Raw genomic sequence first — 20,086 nt, 5'->3', positions numbered from 1 at the left:
AATGTAAGAGAAATAAATGGGTATGGTATGGAGTATTTGCCTTTATAAGATCAGGTGTATCTGTTAGAATTACTTGATTTTTACCTGGTAGGTTTTATGACAGTTCAATCAGAAGGACAAGCTCCTATGGGGTTTGGGAAATGCAATGAAAATTCCACCAGGCAACATTCAGAATTCAGGACCACGGTGCCTTTATTCTCCATATCAGTAGCAACATCTAATTACAAAGAAAGAAATGTCAATGCCTTTTTTTTAATTGCTGGCTGGTGGTTGTATTAAATCTAACCTTAGTTGACAGGGACTACTCAAAATTCTCTCCTACAGAAATGTACAATCAAGAAAAGCATGAATATATCTTTGTCAAAACAGCAAGCAGGAGCCCTTGTTTAAAAACTTAACAAATGTACCCTCAGGCTCAGGCTCTGATGATAAACTTAGTTCCAAATTCACTGGTGAGAAAAAGCACTTGGAAAGCTGAGATCTGTGAGGTATATAGTGTTATTTGTCACTCTGCGTTTAATTGTTCCTGTATATAGGTTGGTTGGAAGTTTCTAAGACTTGAATTGGATGTAGTTAAATATAATGTAACTCTGGTCCTGCTAGAATGTAAGTTCTGTAGGTGCAGATATTTTTGTCTGTTATGTTTACTACTGTACCCTCAGGGCTTACCATGTAAAAGTTGTTCAATAAATACTCATTTAATGAATGAATGAATTGTGGTATTAGTCATTAAAAATGAAAATCTCAATTTCTAAAGTTTTGCCTTTTCCAGAAAGTCTTATAATTGAAATCATACAATGTGGAGCCTTTTCAGACTGACTTCTTTCACTTAATAATATGCGTTTAAGTTTTATCCATGTCTGTTTAGAGTTTGATAGTTTATTTCTTTTTAGCACATAATAATATTCCACTGTCTGGGTGTATCTTAGTTTTATCTATTCACCTACTGAACAACATCTTCATTGCTTCCAAATTTTGCTAATTATGAATAAAACTACTGTAAATGTGTGTGCAAGTTTTTGTGTGGACATTAGTTTCAAATCCTTTGGGTAAATATCAAGGAACACAATTTGTGAATCTTATGGTGAGAGTACATTTAGTTTTGTCAAAAACCACCAAACAGTCTTCAAAAGTGTCTGTAATATTTTGCATTCCCACCAGCAATGATTAAGAGTTCCTGTTGTTCCAAACATCCTCACCCAGCATTTAGTGTTGTCAGTGTTCTGAATTTTGGCCATTATAATAGATGTGTAGTAATATCTCATTTTTTTTAATTTGCATTTTGCTGATGACATATGATGTGGAGCATCTTTTCATATGCTTATTTATAATTTCTATGCCTTCGTTGGTGATATTTTGTTAAGGTCTTTGGTCCACTTTTTAATCAGGTTGTTGATTTTTTATTGTTTAGTTTTAAGAGTTTGTTTTATATTTTGAGTAACAGTCCTTTATCAGATATGCCTCTACAACTGTTTTCACAAATTCTGTGGTTTGTCTTTTCATTCTCTTGATATTGTCTTTCAGAGAACAGACATTTTTAATTTTAATGAAACCCAACTTACCAATTTTTTCTTTTACGGAGCATACCTTTGCTGTCATATCTAAAAAGTAATCACCAAACCCAAGGTCATCTATAATTTCTTTTATGTTATCTTCTAGGATTTTTATAGTTTTGCATTTTGCATTTAGGTCTGTGATCAATTTTGAGCTAATTTTTGTGAAGAGTATAAAGTCTGTGCCTTGATTGATTGATTGATTTTGCACATAAATGTCCAGTTGTTTCAATATTATTTGTCAACAACAATAGAGATAGTGTTGTTCTCTATTGTATTTGCTGTGTTCATTGTTAAAGATCAGTTGACTATATTTATGTATCTATTTCTGGGTTCTCTGTTCTGTCTCAATGATTTATTTGTCTATTCTTTTTACCAATACCACACTGTCTTGGTTACTATAACTTTAAAGTAAGTCTTGAAAGCAGATAGTGTCAGTCTTTCGACTTTATTTTTCTCCTTCAATGTTGTCTTGGCTATTCTGTCTCTTTTGCCTCTCCATATAAGCTTCAGAATCAATTTGTCAATATCTACAAAATAACTTTCTGGGATTTTGACTGGGATTGCATTGAAATTATAGATCAAGCTGGGAACACCTGACATCTTGACAACATTAAGTCCTCTTTTCCATGAATACGGAATTTTTCTCCATTTATTTAGTTCTTTAATTTCTTTTGACAGAATTTTTAAGTTTTCCTCATATAAAGATATTTTGTGAGATTTATACTAAGTATTTCATTTTGGGGGATGCTAATGTAAATGGTATTGTGTTTTTAATTTCAAATTACACTTTTTTGTTGCTGGTATATAGGAAAGTGATTGACTTTTGCATATTAAACTTGTATCATGTAACCTTTCTATAATCCCTTATTAATTCCAGGTGTGTTTTTCAGTTAAATCTTTTGGATTTTCTACATAATCATGCCATTTGAGAACAAAGAGTTTTATTTCTTCCTTCTCAATCAGTATACTTTGCTTTTCTTGTCTTATTCCATTAGCTAGGACTTCCAGTATGAACACTGAAAAGGAGTGGTGAGAGGCGACACACTTGCATTGTTTTTGATCTTAGTGGGAAAGCTTCTAGTTTCTCATCACTAAATATAATGTGAGCTGTAGGTGTTTTGTACATTTTAAAATCAAGTTGTACATTTTAATATCAATTTCTAGTTTACTAAGTGTTTAATCATAAATGGGTGTTGGATTTTGTTGAATGCTTTTTCTGCATCTACTCATATGATCATGTGATTTTTCTTTAGCTTGTGGATATGATAAATTATATAAATTGATTTTCAAATATTGAATCAGCATTGCATACCTTGGATAAATCCCTCTTGATTATAGTGCATAATTCTTTTTATACATTGAATTTGATTGGATAATTTCTTGTTGAGGATTTTTGCCTCTAAGTTCATGAGAGATATTGGTCTGTAGATTTGTTTTCTTGTAATGTCTTTGTCTGGTTTGATATTTGGGTGGTGCTGGCCTTATTAAATGAGTTAAGAAGTATTTCTTCAGCTTTTGTCTTTTAAAAGAGATTGTAAAGAATTGATATAACTTCTTCCTTAAACGTTTGATAGAATTCACCAGTGAACCCATTGAAGCCTAGTGCTTTCTGTTAGGGAAGTTATTAATGATTGTGTCAATTGCTTTAATTGATATCGGCCTATTTAGAATGTCTATGTCTTCATATGTGAGTTTTGGCAGAGTGTGTCTTCCAAAGAATTGGTCCATTTCATCTGTTATTAAATTTGTGAGCATTGAGTTGTACACAATCTTCCTTTATTATCCTTTCAATGTACATGGGATCTGTAGCATGTACTAATATTAAAAATGAAAGGACATCATTTTTGATATTGGTAGTTTGTATCCATTCTCTCTCTCTTCTTTTTTTTAAAATTAGCCTGGCTAGAGGATTATCATTTTAATTATCTTTTCAAAGAATCAGCTTTTGATTGAATTTATTTTTCTCTATTGATTTCATGTTTTTAATGTTATTGATTTCTGCTTTAATGTTTATTATCTCTTTTCTGTTGCTTACTTGGGTTTAATTTGCTCTCCTTTTTCTTTTACTAAGGTAGAAGCTTAGATAACTGATTTTAGATCTTTTAAAATTTTCTAATATATACGTTCAATATATGCATTCAATGCTGTAAACTTCTCTCTTATGTCTGCTTTGACTGTATCTCAACAATTTTGGTAAGTTGTGTTTTTGTTTTCATTCATTTTATTTAGTTCAAAATATTTTAAAATTTAACTTGAGATTTCTTCTTTGATCCCTGTGTTATTTAGGAATGTATTGTTTAATCTCTATGTATTTTGGGATTTTCTAGTTATCTTTCTGTTATTGAATTTTAGTTTAATTTCATTGTGATCTGAGAGCAGACTTTTTATAATTTATATTTTTAAAAATGTGTTATATTATATTCTATGACCTAGCATGTGGCATATCTTTGTGAGTGTTTCATGTGAGTTGGAGAAGAATGTGTGTTCTGCTGTTGTTGGATGAAGAAATCTATAGATGTGAATTTTTTCTAGTTCACTTGTGGTGGTTGTGAATTCGACTATGTCCTTTCTGATTTTCTGCCTGCTGGATCTATTCATTTCTAATATAAGGGTGTTGAAGTCTCTAACCATAATAATAAATTCATCTATTTCTCTTTGCAGTTCTGTCAGTTTTTGCTTAATGTATTTTGATGCTCTGTTATTACGCACATAGATAAAGATTATTATGTCTTCTTGGAAAATTGACTTCTTTATCATTCTGCAATGTCCCTCTTTAACCTTGGTAACTCTCATGCATTGTAGTCTGCCCCGTCTGAAATAATATAGCCACTGTCTTAGTTTATTTTATGTTTCTATAACAGAATACCTGACGCTAGGTAATTTATAAAGAAAATAGGTTTATTTAGCTCATGGTTCTACAAGATGGGAAGTACAAGAAGCATAGCAGCAGTCTGCTGGCTTTGGTTGAGGGCTTTCTGTGTAAACGTTTTTTGTGCTGTGCCATAACATGATGGAGACGGTCAGTGCGAAAGCTGACACATAGGAAGAGGCAAAACCCAAGAGGCATCCTGGCTCTGTAAACCCACTCTTATGGGAAATCATTCATTCCTGTGAGAATTAATCCAGTCTCATCAGAAGGAGAACTCAATCACTACTGCAAAAACAGCACCAAGTCAGCCATGAAAGCAGAAGCCTCATGACCCAAACACTTCCCACTAAGTCCCATCTCCTAACACCACCTCATTGGGGATCAAATTTCAACAAAGTTTTGGTGAAGACAAAACAAACCATATCCAGACCACAGCAGTCACACCCACTTTCTTTTAAATAATACTAGCATAGTATGTTTTTCTCCATTTATTTTTAATCTGCGGGTATCTGTATATTTACAGTTGGTTTCTTGTAGACAACATCTAGTTGGGTCTTGTTTTTTATCCATTCTGACAATCCCTGTCTTTTGATTGGTATCAACAAAGTGATTGTTGATATACTTTCATTAATATGTACCATATTTGTTACTATTTCTATTTATTGCTTATGTTCTTTGTTCCTATTTTTGTCTGTGACTCTTTTTCTGCCTTGTGGTTTTAATTGTACACATTTTATAATTCAATTCTCTCTCCTTTCTTTAGCACACTATACTAAAGACTTATTTTATAACTTATTTAGTGGTTATACTTCTTTTTTCACTTATTTAGTGGTTATTCTAGAGTTTGCAATACACATTCACAATTAATCAAGCCAAATTTTAAATAACAATATACTACTTTATGGGTACTGTGAGTAACTTACAATAACAAAACAATACTAATTTCTTCCTCCCATCCCTTCTATCATTTCTCTAGTGAAATTTACTTATATATAAGCAAAAATAAGTATTAGATATCCTATATATGGTAATATGAGCATACGTAATTGATATGTTGTTACTTTTATTTTGAACAAACTGTTTTCTGTTAAATCAATGAAGAATAAAAAAACAAACATTTTTATTTTACCCTCACTTATTTTTTCTTCAATGCTTGTCTTTTCCTAATAGATCTTTTTAAATAGAGTTTCTGACCCATATTTCTTCTCTCTAAAGAACTTTTTTTCTTTTTTTTTTAAAGCAATATTTTATTATTATTATTATTATTATTATTATACTTTAGGTTTTATGGTACATGTGTGCAATGTGCAGGTAAGTTACATATGTATACATCTGCCATGCTGGTGCGCTGCACCCACCAACTCGTCATCTAGCAAGAACTTTTAACACTTCTTTAAGGCATGTTTGCTGACTAATTCTCTCAGTTTGTGGTTGAGAAAAACTTTATTTCTTCTTCACTTTAAAGGATAATTTTGCAGAGTACAAAAATCTACACTTCTGTTTTTTCTTTCAACCCTTCAAATATTTCATTTTTCTTTCTTTTTTGCTTGTGTAGTTTCTGAAGGGAAGTTGGTATAATTCTTATCTTTGCTCCTCTGCAGGTAAGGTGTCTTTTCCTTCTAACTTCTTTCACGACTTTTTCTTTATCTTTCCTTTTCTGTAGTTTGAAAATGATATGCCTAGGTGTAGGCATTTTTTTCTTTTCTTTTTAATTCTGCTTGGTGTTTTCTGACCTTCCTGGATCTGTGGTTTGGTGTCTGACATTAATTTGAATGAAATTTGCAGTCATTTTCTGTTTGTTAATTCCAGCATTCCTGACATGTCTGTTTCTGATGCTTGCTCTGACTTTTCAAACTATGTGTTTTGTCTTTTAGTATGCCTTGTAATTTTTGCTTGCAAACCAAACATTATGTACTGGGTAAAAGGAACTGCTGCAAAAAGATCTTAATAAGGTGGTGGTAAAGTGTGAGAAGAGGGGAAGTGTCCTATGATTGGGTTTCAGGATTTTAGTAAGCCTATGCTCTGTACTGTGAACTTCATGTTTTTCAGTTTTTTTCCTTCCCCCTTGGGTGATTAGAGTGAGCTGGAATTGGTATTGGTATTTATCTTTTCTCACATGGAAAACTTGAGCTGACTGAAGTTGGTTACTGTCCTTTCCCCATGTCAGTTAGGCTCTGATAAAACCCCATCAAGTTAGGCTCTAGGTAATGAGTTTCTCCTAATGGTATACCTGGTTAAGAACACAGTGCTCTGGTATATTTCAAAATGGTTGCTTTTCTCCCTCTCCTGGTTGGAAGCACCAGGAGATTTTTCTCCAATATTCACTGTGAGAACCTGGTTGAGTTCCTGGAGGTTAAAGTCACAAAAATGTCAAAGGCCCCCCACCCCCCATGACCGTGTCCCCTTGTAGTTTTTAGCTCTCAGACTTGTCTTCACCAAGCCTTCAGCAATTCATTGATTACAATAAAGGTTTTCCTACCTAGCACTTGTTGCTGGGGAGGTTTTTGCCATGGTATATTGTGATTCTCTGTATCCATCTATCTGTCTTTCCAATTTTGGGGACAGGATTTTGCTTTGTGACCTCATCTGTTTTATGGACCTAAAATTAGTTTGTGATTTTTCCATTCATTCAGCTTTTTACTTGTTGTTTGGGTGAAGTGGCAACTTTCAAGCTTCTAAGATGTGGAACATGAATCCAGAAGTCTCTTTCCATTTTTCATCTCTACTCTCCTTTGGGCTGGCTTAATTCTTAGGAACTTTTCACCTGGTAGCAGAGATGATCATGGGAAAGCCCCCACTTACACTGGCCTTTTGGTTAGCAACCCCAGAAAGATTAGTTTAACCTTCCAACCCCTTTGTCCACAGAATTTCCAAAAGTGATTGATTGTTCTTCTTTGATGATGTGCTCAGCTGTGGACCAATAGTTGTGTCCTGAGGGAGGGAGGGAAGGGATTTTTTTATAGATATTTGTGAATCACGTGCCTTTGCAGAGGCCAAGAAGGCATAAGCAGGATTGGCAGCCCATGGGACTCATATGGAGTGAAAAGGGGGCTAATCCCAAAAGAAAGGACAGATTAAAAGCAACAACAGCAAATGTTCAAATATTCACTATATTCTATCTAACAGGCTTCCCATATAGAGCTCTAACTTATTTTAATGGTGAAATTTTTCAACTCCCTTTACGGGGAAACTGAAATTCTCAAGGCTGAAGTGGTTTGTTCAAGGTCATCCAGAGAGTTAATGACTAATCTATGAGATAACGAAGATATACAGTTACCTAGTCTACAGCCTGTTCTCACTGTATCATTTGGCCTCCCAGGTGTCCTATAAACCCACTTCCTTTTTTTCCCTTTTACTTCAAGCATAACTATTCCCATTTAGTAAATCATATCCTGTTATAGAATTATAAAGTAGATTGGCCAATTGCAGATCTGCACACAGTGTAAAACTGACCTTGTACATAATGTATTGGAATCCCATAACCCAGGTAAGCCCGAGAAAATGAACCATGACTTTTAGTAGCACTGCACCATAAGGATTATGTGAGGAAGGATTTCTTTTAATGTATTCTGTAAGACACAGGTGATTTTTAGGCATCACACTTTTCCAGAGATGATTTAAATTCATTCAATAACAAGGGTTTGTGCTTTATGAGCTGAAACTCTTAGTCGATAAACCCATAGGAAATCATTACAAGCACTGAGGTCCTGGTTATGTTCATTTCAGAACCCCTCTTAACAGTGTCTCTTGTGCAGCCAGTATACACGGTGATATTCTAGATCTTGTCCTCACAACTTTATGAAGAAGAAAATGACTATGAGGGGATATGAGGAATGAAAAAGAACATAGGGCCAGGTGTCCATCAGGACTCTGTGACCCTAAGGAAGGCACAAATTCTCTTGGTCCCACTTTCCACATTGGTGAAATGTGGTTATTTAGAGCTCAAAAGCTGAGAGATTCTGACAGTATCTGATAGCTATGTTGCTACAATGCGACAAAAGTGGACTGAGCATGACTTTAGACTCCTGAAGACTAGAAAATGTCCCTAGATGGTCTTTCCTTCAACTACTACATTTGTTTGCAATTGGCATGAATTTCCATAGAAATAGACTATTAATAAAGTACAAATAAGTAGAAGCGGTGTCCCAGAAAACCAACATTGTCATTCACCTAAGGATGGAAGAAAGAAAAAGAACAATTAGTCGCAAAATTGGTCTTCTTTACAGTAATATGAAAATATATTAGGTAGCAAAATATTAACATAAAAAAGGGAAAAGTTAAATTTTATATGGATTTTCTCTTCAGTTAACTGAGCTTTCAGGAGATGTGCAAAAATATTCAGTGGTTATAATGCATTAGAATTTATTGCAGTAGAAATGAAAGTATAGTCACCATGACATAGTCACCCCCTGATTAAAGATATAACCTAATATTCCTTTATCATTCCATGTGTCATGTGGAAATTAAAATGATTTTTAAGTGTTTTCATTCTTTTTTGTGTGCTTTATTTTAAAAATGACAGATTTACACAGAAAAAAACAGCAGTCTTTGGTGAATGCTAAAGAATTTGGGGGTAGGGTTTAAACTATGTCAATATTATGAAATAGTTTGAAAGAGATATATTATGTATTTTTTGAGGGGATAGAATGATGGCCGATTTGAATTTACTTCTATATCAATGTAGACAATATGATACTTTGTCAGAAAAAAAAGAATATGTAGAATAACAACCAATGGCAAACAGATAATAGCATGTTGACAGCCTTAAAATGAGATAGATGTTTTCTTTTTTCTCTCTTTAATATGTCTCTGATTTGTCATAAAATACTATAAAATATTGTCAACTACATTGTGATATTGTTACTCGTGTTTTATAAAAAATATAATAATTCCCAAATGATATTATTGAGGGCTCTTTCAGTTATGGATATAAAAATCAATTTAAACGGCTTAAGTAAAAAAGACGATTTACTGACACCCATATGAGAATAAAAAATAATGATGTCATGGCTTCAGGCATAGTTGGATTCATTTATTCAATGTCACCATAAATTACACTTTCTCTCTGAGCTCTGCTCTCATTTGGATTGGTCATATCTGGCAAAATATTTCTGTGTGCAGACAAGACAGCGACCCCTAGCTTCTGATTCACATTCTAACATCTTAATTACCTTGAGCCCAAGATAACTTTTTTCCAAGTGCTTCCAAGCAAAGTGTTGTAGTTGAACCTCATTGGACTAACTTGGACTGCATGCCCAGTTACCCTAGCCCGGAGAAAGAAATATGCTGATTGGCTAGACCTAGTCACATGATCTCCACAGAAGCTAGGAGCTGAAGTTAATCAGTCCTACAGCGCAGTGATGAAGAGTAGAAATGACTTGACACTCCCTAAAGTGATAAGGTGTTTTTACCAAGAAGGTGGGGTAATTCAACATCAAAAAGTTCCAGAAATATTATATATGTAGTAAACTAAATGTTTGAAGTCAGAGTTAATAATATCAACTTGCCTGGTAGGGACTACCCTGAATATTATCAAATTGAATGATGAATGGTTTTTAGGAAACAGTATTTTTCAGCCCTATGTTAGCAAAAAATGGAGATACTGCTTTCTATTGACTAATATGGAGTGACATTTTGGTAACCAAGACCCATAAAGTTACTGTTTTCTGAAATTTTCTTATTCTTGAAGCAGAGCCTCAAGATTCTACACATTATGCTTTTAAAGTGTTTTCCAGATTAAATGATATCAAAATATCGTAGTTAATTGGTGCTATTTTTATAGACCATCAGAAAAATTCATAAAAGTGAAAGATATGACCACATGTTACCTGTGCAGTAGAGTATTGTCTAACCACTGGATTGACTATTTTTAAAATTTTGTTAGTGAAGTGAGAAACTTTCACAGAGTAAACAGTGATCATGAATGTGTCATGTCAGTTCGCAGAGCCCTACCTCAGACTTACACAATCTGAAACTCTGAGGGTAAGTCTAGCAGTCACTGTTTAATCAAGCCTACCACAGGATTCTGATGCATACTAAGATTTAAGAACTACCAAATGAGCATTGACACACAGTTTGTTGTCAACAATTTTACAGCAATAAAAATTTCATTAAAATATCTATTCTGATAGTACTTGCACTAGTAATAGTAGTTGCAGTAATTACTAATGTTTATTAATCCCTTACTGTATGTCAGGCACTGCATATCTCAGTTGATGACCACAACTCTAGAAGTTAGATGCCCTTGTTATTCCCATTTTTTGAAAGAGAAAATTGAGGATGAGAACAACGTGCTTAGTCAAGGCCACACAGTAAATAAAGAATGCTTCCTTTTATTAATCACCAGTCTCATTCTATAATTTTGGCACTTGGAAAATTACCTTCTGCAGGTAGCAATGGAGTAACAGTAGACTCAGAGACTTAGAAACAGTAAGACCCTTCACTGTTTTGCTTTATATTCATTTGAATGTAAACCCTGTCTGTTTATATTTTTCATTGTATGAAAAAAGAGAAGATGAGATTATTTTTTAAAAACCTTACAGTATTTCTCTTGATAAGATGTAATATTCCAATCGCTGCTGTGTGAAGGATATGGAAGTTTGGAAGTTATTCCTTCCTTCTGCCTATGATCCATGCACCAGTACAAACCTGGTCATTTTATTTCAATAACATGCAGCATCAGCAGAGTCCATTGTGCATTTATAGGCTTAGAGCTCGTCATGTTGATTGGAGCAATGTTTTAGCCAGGTTCCTATTTCTTTCAGCTAAGTAGTTACAGCAAGCTGTAACTTCATGCAACAAGCCTGGGCACAGCTTTTCCTTTTGGCCCCAAGAAACTTGTGGGATGCATTTTCTATGTATGTAGGGTCCCACCAGATTTAAGAAAAGAAATGACTCATTTTTCCACCACTGCATTTTTGTAGTCTGGCTTATGTCACCAATCAGGACAAGGCTACTCAATCTGGCTTCTTCCATTAAGGGATTGGCTCTAACATAGATCCTTCTGGTTTTTGAACCAAACTCAGATCCAACAAGGCCTCATTCTCATTTTGGCAAGAAAGTAAAGCAAGTTGGCCTGAACAATATTTTAACCTCTATCTTTTCAGGGCCCCAGGGATTTCATCTCCCCACAGGAAAAAAAAGGACCAAGCCAGGCCTTCTGCTTGTTTGCATATGCCTGTAGCTCAGGCTGCCCTGCTGTGCAGAATTTCCTCCAAGTTGTATGCCTGGGTGGTAGGCATGGATCTAAGATGCCCGCAAGGTTCTCACTGCTTAGTGTGCTCTGAATAAGCGCCTCCTCTTGAATGTGTGCAGGCCTGGCCTACTTAGGTGAGCCTTTTAAAAAACAGGTGTAATGGAAGAGACAAAATGTCTAAGAAATTCCACACTGCAGAGATGTCCTCTCTCTTGCCTTGGAGGAACAACTGCCATTTCATGGATGGGGCCACATGGAAAAGGCCTGTGAGTAACCTCTGGGTGCCAAGAGGGAAACCCACCCAATGACTAGCAAAAAAATGGGATGATTGGCCATACAACTGCAAGGAAATGAATTCTGCCAGCAACCTGAGAGGTTCAGAAGCACATCTTCACCTAGTCAGTCAAGCCTCCACATGAGAACACAGCCAGCTGACAGATTAAATTTCAGCACTGTGAGACCTTGAGCAGAGGACCCCGCTAAAACACACCAGCCTCCTGATACATAGAAACAGTGCAGTGACAAATTTGTGTTGTTTTAAGCCACTAGATCTGTGGTGATTTTTTAATTCAGCAATAGAAAACTAATACAGCCTGGAACATGCCTAACCTTCCATGCAGAATATTACATTATACAGCAGTAATTTCCAAGACTGTTAGAAAATGGATAATGTGGCTCTATAACAAATGGAAAGCAACATAGAAATGTTGTGATTCTCGTAGACAATTAAGTTAAGAGGGTAGCATATCATATTATCATTGTCCCTTCTTGCTTCTTAACCAGTTTATTTGCTGTCTCCCACATGCATTATTACATTATATGTGTTCTCAGCAGTTTCAGCCTGTGATTTTCTGGCTTCCAATGTGTTTAGACATTGATTCAAAATTGCAGTCATAGGTTTTGCTTTTTGAAATTGCTAAAATGCTATCATTCTATCAACAAATGCTACAACATTCCTAAAACTTTTTTTCTTTATATTGTTCATGTTTGCTGTTAAGTTAGGGAACTTATTTTTTCTCGTTTTATAATACAAATACAGCTATAATAAGAGGCATAAAGCCCACACAATTTATATATACTTTATTGTCTCAGATTGAAAATCAAAACTACATAGTTCAACTCTATAGATGTGGAGCCCGTAGTAGCTGAAATTGTGGGCCTATATTTTAAACTCATCAGCATCACTTTTAATTTTTTTTCCTAAACACAGTTAAACATGGTCTGAAAGTGACAAACTCCATCACAATTTTTTTCCCCTTTTTCCTGGCCCGGGTTTGTAATGAACTTGTATTTGAGAGAAAGAGAAAGGGAGAAAATAATTGGAACTGTCTCTCCTGTTACCACTAACTCCTATTTTTGAAGGTTTTTCTATTAACACCTTCCATTTGTTTTACCTTAGAAGTGTGATTCAGTTATCAAAACCTGAAGAAAATGAAATCTAACTTTTAAGGCTTCATCATAAATATCGTGACTCAAGTCAGGAAAACCAAGCTGTCTGAAGGCCTGCTTTTTAGATTTTCCTCTGAAATGAAAGTTGGCCCTACAGATGCCTCTGGGGACCATCCTGACAGACCAGGTATTCTCACCATGGTTATCAGTGTGAATACACATAAGCTCTTGTGATCAAGGGCTTTGCTAGCTGCTCATCCATTAGATAAAGTCTGATGGGTATAGACTTGGGACTTACTACCAAATGGATCATATCCTCCAGGATTACCTGACTCACTGAATCATCTCAAAGTTCCAATGTTTACCCTTTATTCTAGCATAATGAAGGGAATCTGTTTTGATGTGCAATACACAATGTCTCAATTTCTCAGAGCTGAGAAAGACTATAATTATTCAACAGTCTTTTGCCTAACATGTGTACCCATTCTTCCCAAGCTCTATTCAGTGAGCCACCCTACTGTTGCTGCTACTACTGATGCAGCTCCTGCTGCTAGTTAACCTTTTTGTAATGTTTACTACGTTCCACACACTTGGAGGTGGTATATTGGTTATCTATTACTGCATAACATATAACCTCCAAAACTGAGCAGCTAAAACAAGATTGATGATCTCACACAGTTTCCAGTACTGGCTTTGTTGGGTGGTTCCAGCTGTGTTCATTGTCTCATGATGTTGTAATTCAAATATTGACTGTGGCTACAGGCATCTGTAAGCTTTATGGGGCTGGAGGACCCAATGCTAAGACAACCCACACACATAACTTGCAAGCAGATGCTGGCTATTGAAAGGAGACCTTTGTCCCTTATCATTTGGACTTCTCTATGGGGCTGCTAGAGTCTCTTCACAACTTGGCAGGTAGCCTCCCCCAAGCAAGTGATCCAAGAGACAACAAGGCAGCCCTAGCTGTGTATTTTATGACCTAGCCTCGAAAATCATGCACCATCATTTCTACAATATCTTATTGGCTATGCAGGTTAGTTTCATTCAGTGTGGGGGAAGATTGCACAAGGGCATGAATATCAGGTGGCAATAATCACTAGTGCCCATCTTGGAGGCTCCAGTATGTAGGTATAACACATAATTTATACTTATAAAGTGCATTTTCTATACGCTATTCTCAACTATTAAATCATTTTCCTGGTGCAAAGGATATATTTAAGAGAGAAGATTCTAAACATACTGACTAATGCCTTCATTTTCATAATGATTCCATCTGAATTCGGATATTTGAAAATATTTACTGACATTCTACCATCTGCTAGTCACCCTTCTGGGTACCAAAAATACTGTGGTGATTGAGATAGACAGAATGACAGCCCTCATGAAGCATATAGTCTAGAATGGAGAAATTCTGTTTTAGTCCCTTTGTGTTGCTATAAAGGAATACTTGAGACTGGGTAATTTATAAAGAAAAGAGGTTTATTTGGCTCACAGTTCTCCAGGCTGCATAAGAAGTGTGGTGCTGGCATCTGGTGAAGGCCTCGGGCTGCTTCCACTCATGGCAGAAGGTGAAGGGAGCTGGTGTGTCCAGAGATCCATAAAGAGAGGTGAGGCAAGAGAGAGATAAGAAAGTTGCCAGGCTCTTTTTAACAACCACCTTTTATAGGAACTAACAGAGCAAGAACTCTGGCCATTGTTCTCAGTGAGGACAGCACCAAGCCATTTATGAGGAATCCACCCTCATGACCAACATCTCTCTTTAGGTCCCGCCTCCAACATTGGGAATGACATTTTAACATTCGGCTTGGAGGGTCAAATATCCAAACTATTGCAAACTCTAATCAAGTAAATAGACTGCCATGAGCTTCATAATACAGACAAAAGCACTGAGATGGAAAATAAGTGGTAAGTGGAGGTTACCTAGGATAGGGTAGCCATAGTGAGCTTTCCTGAAGAGACAGCATTTGACCCAAGAGCAACAGCCTGAGTATGAGCCTATAATATGAAGACAGGGAGCTGCTTGGGGAGTGGGGGGAGCTGCTTGGGGAGGGGAGGAACCAGGAAATCAGACCAGGAAAGAGACTGGTCTGTTCAAGAGCTGAAAAAAAAATTAGTGTGGCTGAAGCAAAGTGGGGAGGAGAGGGGTAAGAGATGAAATTGTAATGAGAGAAAAAGGCCAGATCACATAGTGCTCTGTGAGTCACTTCTAAATTTAATGGCAGCCATTGAGAAGTTTTTAGTAGAGAAGCAACATGATATTCTTTGTGTTTTGGGATGCTCAGTCTTGCTACTAGTTAGAAAATAGAGGGTCAGTTTCAGCTGCTATTATCTTTGTTCCCCTTTTTGTCTCCTTATAGGTCCAGATGACTTTGGCTTTCAAATGAGACATCTTCCCCCTGCAATGAGCGGTCACTTTTCTTTCCTCCCACTAAACATTATTAAAACCGTGAATCACTCATACAGTATAAGTGTGTATCCATTCACCTATTTATTACATCTTCTCAGCTTTTATTCCCTTTCAGAATTGTACTTTACCTGAAATTCCTTTTCTTGGTGTTATCCATACAATATGCCAATCAGTTTTTTTAAAGTATGTCTAAATAAGGCCAGCCGAAGTGAGAAGTTGAGGCAATGGTGGGCAGGGTTGGAGAAAGGGGATGGTTGCCATGGACTTATTCATCCCTTACCCATGTGCGATCTTTACTTGGTGCTGCACTGACACATCAGCTATGTGGTTGAATCACACACTAAGCGGCTGGGTGGGATTGTAACCCACTGTCCCAGCCAAAGGAGGAAAAGTCATCTTTAGAAACTCTCAGGATATGCCATATTCCCTCTCGTTAACCCTCCTCTGGGCCCAGCTAACTTAACTTACAAATGGTGGTATTTTTAAAAAAAATCATTTTAGAGAGAGTAAAAACATAACATAGCTAGTGAGGTTATTAGCTCCTCTGCACTTCAACAGAAGTCAGTACTTGATTCTGTTGGATGATATAATCGGTTATAACACTTTGTTGCCAGTAAAAAAGAAACCAACTCCAGCTAATATAAGTGGAAACTGAATTTATTGGATGACTGCCAAGAGACTTGAAAAATTGAAGGAAATGTTGGAAAAATCACTTTAAAAGGGAAAAATCAAACTGTGTCCATAATTTAAGACATAGCACCCAGATCTAGCTCGTAGTCTCTTGAAGTTGTCACTTCTGGAATGAATGAATGCCATCGTTATTTTCTTCTTGTCTTTTTTCCCTTTTGCATCCTTCTGCTTAATATTAAAAATCTCAAAAGAGAGCTCATTGATCTAGCTTGACTGTATGTAGTAAAGAGAAGTAATATCCCGGGAGGAAATCAGAGTGCTATTACCAAAAGTGATACCTTCCCTTTACTTTCATGTGTTCTCCCCCCAAGCTCCCTGTGGAGTCAGGGGGTAGGGCCTGGAGTATATGAAAGATATTAGATCTTCGGAGAAATGTCATCAAGCCTGTGTGGATACCATAAATTCCACACCCAGCCAGGAAGATGCGCAACTTACGTGTTCCAAGTAATTTGATCAGTATATTACAATAAGTCACATGCCACATCTTTCTGCATAATGACCTCCAGTTTAGTAATTGCACTCATAGTAAATGTCTGTGATCAGAAAGTGTACCCAGCTCAGAACTTCTTACCATTGGAGCCAGTGGGAAAGTTCTGCTTAAAGCCAGTAGAGCCTTTAGCACATTCTTCCAACATTGAATCAGTACAACCTTGACTTTCATAAAAAGTTATTTGATTTTTGCCTGCCTTAACCTCAGATGGTTATTATACACAAAAAAAGAGTATACAAAGATGAGTTAACTACAAAGTAGGCAATGTTGTTCCCAATATTACCTATGTATATATGTGTCTACTGCAGTATGCCACTGGGCTGTGTCAAAGCTGTTTCTCAGTTAATTTTGAGTATCCTAGTAAAACACATTAGTATTGGTTTCTTGGATTCACTTGTTAGAAGGAATGGATCAGCTGGGATATTGGTCTTTTCCTTGACATACATCAACAACTCTTGACACACATCAACAACTCTTGACACTCAACATGGTCCAAATGCTTTGACTGTCCTTTTCATGCTTTCTAGTTATTGCAGAATTTAGGCATTTCCTTAATTTGCCAAGCACACTTGAAACAATATTATTTCCTTATTAAACCAATCAGGAATTGATCTCTGAGTATAGAAGCTGTGATGCTTTGATACTCTCCTGGCCACATGGCGTAGATATAGCTTTTAATATAGTCTTCTAAAATTCTCCCATTCAATTTCTTAGGTACTATAAGGTCTTTCCCTTTGCACAAAATTTGGTGTGATTAATTTCTGGCCACCTAACTCTGTGATTTCTGTTGGTTGGAGGAGCATAGTGCTCAAGAGCTCAGGTTCCTGGTTCAGAGAGACCAGAGTTCACACTCTCATGCCATTTCTTTCTCACTGTATGACTTCGAGCAAGTTCCTTAATTTTTCTGGGCCTCTATTTCCTGGTTTTCAAATAAATATAATAATAATAAATGAGGTTAAATAGGATATTCTGTGCTAAATTCTTGATTCTGTGTCTAACACAAAGAGCTCACAAAATGTTAACAGTTATCATCAGCAACTGCAGTTTGCCCTTTCAAACTACCTCCTCTTATATATACCGTATTTGGTTATTTATTACATTCAAAGGATAATTTATTGTCCCTGTTTTTTAAATAATACACATCAATTTTTTTAAGTGGGAAGAAAAGAGAGACCCCAGTGAGTGAGTGGGGAGTTCCCTACAATCTTAGTCCAAGTGTCTTAATAAGAAAGAAAGTTGCACTTTTGCTTAGAGGTTGTATATACTGTTGCTGATCTGTGAAATGAAGGACACTCAGATTTCTGCATTATTTAGTCATATCAATATAAAGCTCCATAAAACTACTTTAAATTCAATGAAGCATCGTTAGCCCAGTATGCCAAAGAGGTTTCACTATGAATTTATGCGGTTATAACTGAAATCAAAACCTGACATATTGTATATGCCTAAGAGGAATAACAAGAACAATAATAATAAATAGATCATACTCAATGTACGCCAAGCACTTTCCATGCATTATTCTATTTAATCTTCACACTAAGCAGTGTGGTGCTCAAGAAGCATAAAAATGTCATGAGAGTACAGAGTTTGGAGGTCAGACAATCTAAGCTGAAATTTAGGCTATGTGGCCTTGGCCCAGTTAATCTTCATGTCCCAATTTTGCCTTCTGAAAAAATAAAGTGTATAATTTCTGAAAAATGGAGGGTTAGAGAAAATCTAGGTAACCTTGCTTGGATTTGGAGACAAGTCTTTAGATACAACACCTAAAGCATGACCCATGAAAGAAAATATCAATAAACTAGACTTCATTAAAAATTACAAACTTCTACTCTGTGAAAGATGTTGTTAAGAGAATGAAAAGACAAGCCATGACTGGGGAGAAAATATGTGCAAACACATTTCTGATAAGGGACGATGAGCCATTAGAATGGCGAAAATCTTAAAAACTGGCAATACCAAATGCTGACGAGAATGTGGAACAACAGGACCTCATTGTTGATGGAAATAAAGAATGGTATAGCTACTTTAGAAGACGGTTTGGCAGTTTCTTACAAAGCTAAACATAATCTTACCCTATGATCCAGCAATCACACTCCTAGCTATTTACCCAACTGATTTGAAAGCCTATGTCCACACAATAACCCGCACACACATGTTCATAGTGGCTTTATTCATAAACATCCCAAACTGTAAACAACCAAGATGTCCTTCAATCAGTGAATTGATAAACAAACTGTGGTACATTCATCCAATGGAATATTATTCAGCCAAAAAGATAAATGAGCTATCAAGCCATGGAGAGACATGGAGGAAACTTAAATGCATGTTACTAAGTAAAAGAAGCCAATCTGAAAAGGCTACCTACTATATTATTCCAACCACAAAACATTCTGGAAAAGGTAAAACTTCAGAAAAGGTAAAAAGATTAGTGGTTGCCAGAAGTTCAGGAGGAGGCAAGGTTGAATAGGTGAAGCAGAGAAGATTTTTTTAAAGCAGAAAAACTGCTCTGTACAATAGTCTAATTGTGAACATATGACAAAACGCATTTGTCAAAACCCATTGAACTTGAATGCATATACAGTGGACCTTAATGTATGCAGATTTTAAAAAAACATTTTCAAGAACAGGGGAATCCCAGATGAATGCAGAATATGACTAAAAAACCTAATTCTATTAAAATATATAAAACACCTTCACTGAAGGCAGTGGGGGAAAACAATGCTGACTTCAGTAATTTTGGAAATGTGTAGTCTGTAAAACTAAAGGAAAATGAGACTGTGCATAAGCACTAAGATTGGGTTGATAAAGTTGTATTCCACAGGAGCATGGGTTAAATGTGTACATATGTGGGATTGTTACACACGTATATTTCCTTGATATAGCAGTGAGCACACTTAGTGCCCAGATCATAGTTTCCAATACTATTACTCAATTATAAAGACCAGAGATTTTTGGAAAATTGGATAATTCTAAGAATGGGACAGGAAATATACAAGATGAGCCTGGAGCATCTTGTAGTACCAGCAAGCAAGAAAAGGCTCAAAAAAGACATCACTCCATAATCGCAGAGTCAAAGGGACATGGGAACCAACTGAAGAGCTCCCAAGAGCCAGCACTGGAGCAATGAGCAACAAAATGAATAAAGTGATATGGGATTATAAGCCAAAGTACAAAATAAATATCCATTGGCTTTATTGATATAAAGAAATGATCGAATAAATAAATGGAGGAGAAAAGACAAATCTAACATACAGAAGAATTCCAAATAATTTAATTGAAAATCTACCCTCAAGGACGGAGAGCACAACTCTCTGCTCTTTAAGTATGAACTCTGCATTGTGACTTTCTTCCGAAGTGTAAAGGATGGAAAAGTGGATGAGGGGAAGAATAACTTTCCAATAGAGAAACCTGGCAAAGATTACCGCAGCCAAGTTAACACGAACAAAAGTAATTGCAGTTTTCACCATTATTCTGAGTGTAATTTATTAAT

General features: G+C 36.0%; 1 protein-coding gene across 2 annotated transcripts in view; it reads left to right on the top strand.

Annotated features, from left to right (window-relative positions):
• Positions 1-20,086, top strand: part of TAFA1 (TAFA chemokine like family member 1) — a 559,292-nt gene that overhangs the window by 202,813 nt on the left and 336,393 nt on the right. The gene's annotated exons all lie outside the window — the stretch shown is intronic.

The sequence above is a fragment of the Pongo pygmaeus genome, chromosome 2, assembly GCF_028885625.2.
Source record: "Pongo pygmaeus isolate AG05252 chromosome 2, NHGRI_mPonPyg2-v2.0_pri, whole genome shotgun sequence".
Lineage (NCBI taxonomy): Eukaryota > Metazoa > Chordata > Mammalia > Primates > Hominidae > Pongo > Pongo pygmaeus.
The sequence above is the reverse complement of the archived record's forward strand: the minus strand, read 5'-3'. Positions and strand labels throughout refer to the sequence as shown.